Consider the following 8,736-nt stretch of genomic DNA (forward strand, 5'->3'; position numbering starts at 1 on the left):
AGATAATTGTTTCTGCTGCAGTTATCTCAGGGGACCAGTGAGGAGGTGGATAAAGAGGCTTCATTCCTCGGTATCCTGACCAACCCACCCACCTTTCTCCCAGTCTTAAATCTCTTGCGAGGGACCAGAATCACTCTGTCCTTCACACCTCCAAGGGCAAGACTAGAGTCAGCAGCTGTGTGATTCTGGCAAATCACTCATTCTCTTGGAGCCTCACTGGAGGGTTGGGATTCTGGATCACCACAGCTCTTCCAACCATATAATGCCATGTAAACTATGTCCATTGAGAGAAAACTGCAGTCATCATTTGGTCCATCCCCCTGTGCCCATCACCCAGCCGAGACAGATGCTAAACTCTCCAGATCCCAAGGAAGCAGGCTCTGGCTTCTTGGGCCACTCACCCCAAGAGTTCTCTTATCTGATCTCATTGGGGCTCAGTTTTCAAATGTGCAATATGGGAATAATCCCCTGATCAAGCCCCTGGTGCCCCCTAGTATCTCCCAACCATCCTTGCCCGTCTCTCTCACCATCCTCCCGTCCATGGGGACTCAGATGCACTCTGGCTTTGAGCCTCCTGTCCCCTTGCCTTCGCTCTCTGCACTGGCCTCCACTTCCTGCTTCTGACCCATTTACAGAGCAGGACTGAAGCTATCCCTTATGAATATTCACGTAGGTAATGAGGGCTTGGGATTGGGAGAGCATCTGGGGAGAGGCATTAATGAGACACCATCCACCTACTGTCCCCACACACAGCCCCCTGTCAAAGCTGCCCTCCCTCCCAAAGGGTGCTCGGGAGTTTGAGGCAAAGGTTGAAGTAACCGCAATAATAATATCCACAGCAACCATTTTCAAGTGCTTACAACATACCAGGCACCCTACTAAGAGCATCTCCTGTAAGACGCTTTTCAGATGGGAACTATTTTCCCATTTAACAGATAAGGAAATCGATGCTCCAAGAAGTAACACTCACATAAGTCATATGTGAAACCTGCACAGTGATTACATGCAGAGCAAGGATGGAACCCAGGTTTTGTCAGACTCCAGAACTGGTACTGTTAACTCGTGCCCCCCGTATGCACGGGGCCACACCTGGACCTCCCATCCCAGCAAATGTGCTCACGGTGGTCTTCAGTGACCAAGGCTTTAGGAAAGGGCTCAGGTGCTAGAAGTGACTCCATCTGGATAATGGGAAGACACGCAGACAGGCGTGAGACTGTGTGATTCACACACACACACACACGGTGCACTGTGAGTCTAGAGTGCGTTGATACAGGTAGAGTGTGTTGTATGTGCCTGGCAGTGAGTGTGTGTGACACAGATGCCCCTGAGGTTGCCCAGAGACGCACTGTTCTGCCACTGTTCCTTTTCCAGTTGACCAGGGGGCCTGCTGGGTGCCAGGTCAGGGCATGTGGTATGAAAAGGTCAACACCATCCGTGCCCTCCTGGAGCGACAGTGTGGTGGCTTTGTACCCAAATGTGGCAACACCGCAGAAGGAGCCTTTGTGGGAGGTCTTCTTCATTTGGGAGGTCTTTTTTGTGGGATGCGGCTGGAAGGTAAGGGACAAGACTGTGGGGAGAGCAGAAAAGTGGGACATACAGGAGCTACTGGGAACCCCCTGACACTTGCCAGAGGCAAGGGACTCTCCGAGGGTTGCAGGTCTGGAAGGTCTCTGGATGCTTCCCTCACAGATGTCAAAAGTCCGCCACAAATGCACATGGAGGCAGTGTGTGTGTATGCGTGTGTGCGCACGCGCGCGCGTGCGTGCACAGGTGATTATGTGTGATATTTGTATATGCGAGTTCATGTCAATAAGGAGAGGACATGCTTGAATTAGAGAACATGGGAGAATCGTGTGTGGTGTGTGTATATGGGTTTTGCATGTAGGGGTGTGTGTGTGAGTATGTGTGAGTATGTGGACAGCAAGAGTGTGTTACTGTCAGGGAAAAGGAAGAGGGAAAAGAGCATCATTCGACCCAGGCCTCATATTCATGAGCCTCAAAAATACATCAAAAGACAGATGGATGGGTGGAGGGGTAGAGAGATGATGGATAGATGGATGGGTGGATTCAGATGGACTGACGGGTGAATGGAAAGAGAGATAGATATGTGATAAAGCAAAGACTGCAAAATGTTCACTGTAGATTTCAGAAGGTGAGGATGTTAGTGTTCACTGTACGATTGTTTCAATCTTTCTAGATGCTTGAAATTTTTCATAATAGAATGTTAGAAAACAATGTACACACCAAGAAGACTGGATGTCGAGCTCCAGGGTCTCCTGGATAAGATGGAAAGAAGAGGACTCTCATTGTACGATTTAAAACTGTATCCCATCGCCAGACCACACAGCACTGTGAACTCATCTTTTATAATTCTGCAATTATCTTATGAATCTCTCAGTTGCATTGGATTTGTGAGTGTGTGTGCATGTTAAAGATATTAATTTATTAAGTAAAAATGTGTGTAGCACACCACAACTGTGGCCAACCTGTTTCAGCATATCTTCATTTTTAACTAACAAAGAGCCCCAAAAGTCAGGACTGGTTCGGGCCTCTCTTAGCCTGTGAGAGTCCCTGCTGTGCGGCGTGTGCATGTGAGCTTATGTGTGCATGTGCATACAAGCACATGTAAGGGTGTGAGTGCACGTGGGCAGGTGAGGCTAACGCCCACAGGAGCACCCACCCAGGAGCTCAGCCTCCTCGAAACCCCCATGAAGCCAACACTGTTCCAGGAGAAGGGAAGGGGAACCACCAGCCCCAGGGCAGCCTTGGGGACCGAGAACTCTGTCATCTAAGGCTTGGAAACGCTCAGGCCAAGCGGCGTCCCCTGGCCAGTAGTGGAAGTGTGGGCGGCAGAAGCTGAGGCATTTCCCCAGGAGAGAGGGGCAAGGCTGGGTGTCCTTCAGCCCCAGGGCACCTCCCTTCCTCCCCACACTCTTGTTGCCTCCTGTCTAACCGCTCTTCCTCCTTTGCCCAGTGCCTGTAGGCTCAAATGGTCAGCAACTCCCATTGTACAGAAGGGGAAACTGAGGCCTGGAGGGAGCCGAGTTGCCCAGGCCACATAGCAAGGTAGCAGCAGAGTCAGAACTGAGCTCCAGCCTGTGTTCTGTTCTCTGCGCCACTGCCGGTCACCTTCAAGTGTCCCACCTTCCGTAGGGGGAGGGGGGAGGGGCAGTCACTGTAGGTGAGGGTCCAGGCCCAGCAGACTGGGCATGGAAGGCCCTAGAATGCCCCTCTGCCTGTGTGGATCACATACAAGATCCAGGAGGCCACGTGGGTACCAGAGACAGCCTGGCTGGGAGGCTGGACCTGCGTTCTAATCCCAGCTCTGCCATAGACCCTGTCGAAATGGCCTTGGACAGCTCCCTGCCCCTCCCAGGGCCTCAGTTTCTCCATCTGTAAATGGATCTAGGTGAACTACAGCAGTGGCTTTCACTTGTTTGGAAGCAGAACCTCAAGCAGCAATGAGAGTTGTTGCCCCAATCAATATGCAGGGATGGCAAATAGGTACCCAGCCAATGGACCCCTTCATTTCCCCTCCACCAAGGAGCTAAAGGAAGTCCCACCCAATCGCAGAATCAGGGGTTAAGAGATCAGGCTCCAGCATAGAACAAGGCTGGACCACTTACCAGCTGTGCTTGGCTCTCCAAGCTTCAGCTTGTTCCTCTGTAAAAGGGGGTTAACAGTATCAACCTCCTAGGGCTGTGTGAGGTTAAATGAAATAAGTCATGGCCAGTGCTTGACACGTGATGAACAGATTAAAACTTCAGGCAGGGACTTCAGATGCATGGGTGGAGGGGTAGAGAGATGATGGTCCAGTGGTTAAGAATCCGCCTCCCAAGGCAGGGGATGTGGGTTCAGTCCCTGGTTAGGGAACCAAGATCCCACATGCCATGGGGCAACTAAGCCCACACGTTCTAAATCCTGCACGCCACAACTAAAGAAGCTCCTGCGTGTCACAACGAAGAGCCTGTGCACTGCAGTGAAGACCTACTGCAGCCAAAATCACACACACACACACACACACACACACACAACTTCAGGCAACAGCAGCTCTTACTACTAGTCACACCAGATGAGAACCATGCATAAGCCAGCTGGCTTCACCGTGACTTGTATCTGTTGTTCTGGCCCCAAAGCCAGCGCATTCTGGCAGCTGCTACCCTAGATTCCTCAGCCTGCCTGTCTCTGCAGCTGCTCCGGAACAGCTGGGCATGCAGAAGCTGCTTTGAGGCCAGGCCTGGCCCTGGGGAGGGAAAGCAGAGGGTGCCCTGTAATCAGGACAGGCCATGGCGCAGGGTCTGGTTCATCCGGACGACCAAGCCTCTGGTAGGCCATCATTAGCTCCCCTGCCTTGCCCCAGGCCCTGACCCGGCTCCTGAAACCCCAGAGAGAAGGCAACAGGTATTTAGTCAAAGCCTTTCATTCTCAGGGCCACCCCCCAGCTGCCTAGTGACACAGGCAAGAGGGAAAGTCTGCCTGAAGCCAGGGGCCTCACCCACAGGCAGCCATCAGCTCCGGCAAGGACAGGCGCTTGGAACTGGGAATCCTGCGATGTTGGAGCTGAAGGAAACTCAGAATCACCTAACGTGTAGAAATACATACAGTGGAATATTATTCAGTCTCTGAAAGGAAGGAAATTCTGACACATGCTGCAACATGGATGAACCTCGAGGACATCGTGCTAAATGAAATAGACGCAGAGGACAAATGGTATACGGTTCCACTTACATGAGGTCCCTAGAGTAGTCGAAGTCAGAAAGACATAGAATGAGAGCTTCCAGGGGCTGGGGAGAGAGTGCAGTGAAGAGTTATTTAAAACAAACAAAAAAACACTTCTGGGGTCTGCCCTTATTTAACAAGTGGGGGAACCAAGGCTGAGATGTGGAAGGAGCTTACACACATGCACTCAAATGGGCGAGTGTTAAGAGACGCCCCCTGACTTTCTGCTCCTTCCCAGGCAAGCCCCACTCTCACCCCCACCCCACCCCCAGCTGCCCGTTCCACCTCCTAAACCTGACTCCAGCTTCCAGCTGGCTCTTTGGCACCCCTTCCAGTGCAATTTCTTCCATTTAAAAAAAAAAAAAAAACTTTCCTCCTTCACTCCAGGCTTTTTCCTCCCAGTTATAAAATATCCCTGTCCCATAGCAAAGAGGGACCTCATCTGTTTGTTTCACCCCAGGATCCCATCTCCCAGATTTGTGTCAGGCAGGGCATGACCCAGGCTGAATACATGAATTTCAGAAAATTTGGAAAATACAGGAATACTTGAAAAAAATAAATCACCTGTGGTCTCCCACCTTCAACATGCTTTAATGTATCTTATTCTTTCTTTAAATTTATCTTATTGAAGTATAGTTGATTTACAGTTAATTTCTGCTGCACAGCAAAGTGATCCAGTTATACATGTATATATATATACACATTCTTTTTCACGTTCTTTTCCATTATGGTTTATCACAGGATACTGAATATAGTTCCCAATACTATACAGGCTTCCCAGGTGGAGCTAGTGGTAGAGAACCTGCCTGTCAATTCATGAGACTTAAAGAGATATGAGTTCGCTCCCTGGGTGGGGAAGATCTCCTGGAGGAGGGTATGGCAACCCACTCCAGTACTCTTGGCTGGAGAATCCCATGGACAGAGGAGCTGTTCTATACAGTAGGATCTTGTTTCTTACCCACTCTGTATATACGAGGCTGCATCTGCTAATCCCGAGCTCCCGATGCCTTCCTCTCCCATCCCCTTCCTCCTTGGCAACGAGTCCACTCTGCGCGTCTGCGAGTCTATTTCTGTTTCACAGGTAAGTTCGGTTCTGTCATATTTTAGAGTCCACAGATGAGTGATATCATATGATATTTGTCTTTCTCTTTCTGACTGACTTTGCTTAGTATGATACCCTCTAGCTGAATCCATGTTGCTGCAGATGGCATCATTTCATCCTTTTCATGGCTGAGTAGTATTCTATTGTATATGTGCACCACCTCTTCTTTATCCATTCATCTGTGGATGGGCATTGAGGTTGTTTCCCTGTCTTGGCTATTGTGAATAGTGCCGCATTGAACACAAGGGTGCAAATGTCTGTTTGAAGGTAATATATCTTATTCTAAGCGCTAATAACACTTAAACACAATTTTAAAAAAAGGTCAGCACTCACGACATGAATAGTTTTGTGTCCTGACTTTTTCACGTACCATTTCACCATGAGCATTTTCCTGGTCATTAAGATGTTTTCTTGGGGAGGGACCACGTGGGGTCTGGCGGAGCTGAATTTCTGGCAGTCCTCCAGTTGGGGGCTAGGTTGGAAATATGGAGTTGCTGAAGGAAACTTTACCCAGCCTTGTGCCCCTGGCGGCCTGGGACTGGAATCTTCCCCTTAATGTGTCCACCTGTATGGAGCATCCATTGGAGGCTGTGAGGTACTGGTCAGATCGGGTGTTCCTGCTCCAGTTTGCAGCTTGAGTTTCCAGCTTGAGCAGCCAGCTGCTGGGCTGGCTCCCTCTGGCCATTTATGGACCTTTGTGCTGCCCCCAAGGAAGGTTTCTACTCCACTGGAATCCAGACAGAGGCCAGAGAGGCTGACCTCACTTGATACCATCAGAGCCAGAGGTATCCTAGTGGCTTCCAGCCCAGGTGCTGTTGACCTGTGGGCACTGGCTGAAAATGAGACACTCGTTGGCAGCAAGTTCTACAAGTACGAGCAGATCACGTTGTGTCTACAGGGTCCCGGGCTGTGGCACAAAAGCTGTCAGAGGAAACAAAGACTTCTGCATCAAGATCCGGGACCTTGCTCAGCAGATGGTTCTGAATCCAGACCAAGCTCACTCTGGACGGGTCACCTGTATTGCTGCCTCTCCCCACAAGGACTCCATGTTTCTTTTCTTTTAACTATTTTTCATTTATTGGTAACTCACATCATTCTGAATAGCATTTGAAGCCTTGCTTCAAGCAGTGTTAGAAGCCAACCCAGTAATAGTTGAGATTTATGATGTGCTCACTGTGGTTTAATTTTGGCCAAAGGTCAGTTTTGAGCTATTACAAAAAGAAAGCTCAAAGTAGTCATGATACTTGGTAACTTTTGTATTTCCCATTAATCTAGTGAGGGAGTCCATGTTCACGCAGTGAGGACAGCAGACTTTTACTGTGGGATCCCCCTGTCCCAAGCCAGCATCACAGATCGGCTGCGGTGCCTCTGCCCACCTTCCTACCTCCCTGGCTTGGCATCCTCAGCAGACAGAAGTCTTTGTCTCTGGTGATGAGAAGCGATTGTTTCCCTTGTGGACACCAAGAGTGCAAGCCGTGTCCCCAACACAGCTGCACACTCCCAGGGCGTCACTGGGCTAGTGTTCTCCCCACACAGGGCCCCCTTCCTGGCCTCTGTCAGTGAAGCCTGCTCACCCAGGCCTTTCCAAGGTGTTTAGAAGCTGAGCCCACAGAGACTTTGTGAGCGATGCTATTTGGTCCCTGCTCAGTCACTCCCTTCTTACTGCAGGGGGCTGGGACCACCAGGTCACCCACCATATCCTGCCCACAGAGCCTCTCCTAAGAGTGTTGCCAGGTAGACTGGATTTTAGACAGAAAGCAAATCCCCTATGAGTATCCACTCCCTTTGCCCCTATCCTCTCAGCTTGTGAGACAACACAAGAGCCTCATATAGTATGTGGGTTTCGTTTTTGTTTTATGATTTATTTGTTCATGGCTGTGCTGGGCCTTCATTGCTGTGTGCGGGCCTTCTCCAGGTGCTGTGAGCTGCGCACCAGTTTCAGTGCACAGGCTTCTCATTGCAATGATTTCTTCTGCTTCAGAGCACAGGCTTTGGCACACAGGCTCCAGCAGTTGTGGCACGTGGGCTCGTTGTTGAGGCTCCCAGGCTCTAGAGCACAGGCTCAGTAGTTGTGGTTCATGGGTTTAGTTACCCTGCCACATGTGGGATCTTCCTGGACCAGGGATTGAACCTGTGTCCCTTGCACTGGCAGGCGGATTCTTTACCACTGAGCCACCAGGGAAGTCCTATACAGTATGTTCACATGCCAGATCTGTGCAGTTAATAGGCATCATCTCTCAGACTGGAGGAGGGCTGGATTCTGGGGTCCTGTAGTCCTGGAAGAAAAACATCCTTGAACATGGATATGTATGTGTATGGGTATACACATAGGTTTTTTTTTTTTTCCAGGGGGAATAAAAAGTCCATTCCGCATCTCTCCCAGGCCCAATTCCCACCCCCCAAAGTCAGCAAAAGGTGTTTTGTTTTGTTTTTTTAAATAAAAAAGATTTTTATTTTAAGCCAGACTTTTTTTGCTTGTTTGTTCTGGCCACACTGCACAGCATGTGGGATCTCAGCCCCCTGCCCAGGAATTGAACCTGTGCACCTCGTGTTGGAAGCACAGAATCTCAACCACCGGAGCACCAGGGAAGTCTCAACAGACGGTTTCTTTGCTTCACATGTAGCTATGCATGAGGAACTGGCCATGTCTGGATGGGGTATGAGATGTGGGCACCCCTGGGTTCTTGGAAGCAGCTCATAGACTACTCATAGAGATAGGAGCAACTTTATAAATATTTCTTTTTTTATAGAGTCAAATTCAGCTCTATCATGGGCAGCGCTCACATTCAGCCCAGCTCACCTTGTAGAAGAGCCAGGACGCTCACCACAGTTGTGCTCATCTCCCTGCTATGAAACTGAGCCAGAAGCCTAGTTTCTGGCTGAATAAGAAGTTTGGCTGGCACCTGTGTAATGGC

The 8,736-nt window shown here is 49.8% G+C and overlaps 1 pseudogene; it reads left to right on the forward strand.

The window, feature by feature from the left end:
• Window positions 1-5,986: 5,986 nt before the first annotated feature.
• On the forward strand, window positions 5,987-7,832 carry LOC113877573 (annotated as a pseudogene).
• Window positions 7,833-8,736: the final 904 nt, after the last annotated feature.

This window comes from Bos indicus x Bos taurus, chromosome 2 (genome assembly GCF_003369695.1).
Source record: "Bos indicus x Bos taurus breed Angus x Brahman F1 hybrid chromosome 2, Bos_hybrid_MaternalHap_v2.0, whole genome shotgun sequence".
Classification (NCBI taxonomy): Eukaryota; Metazoa; Chordata; class Mammalia; order Artiodactyla; family Bovidae; genus Bos; species Bos indicus x Bos taurus.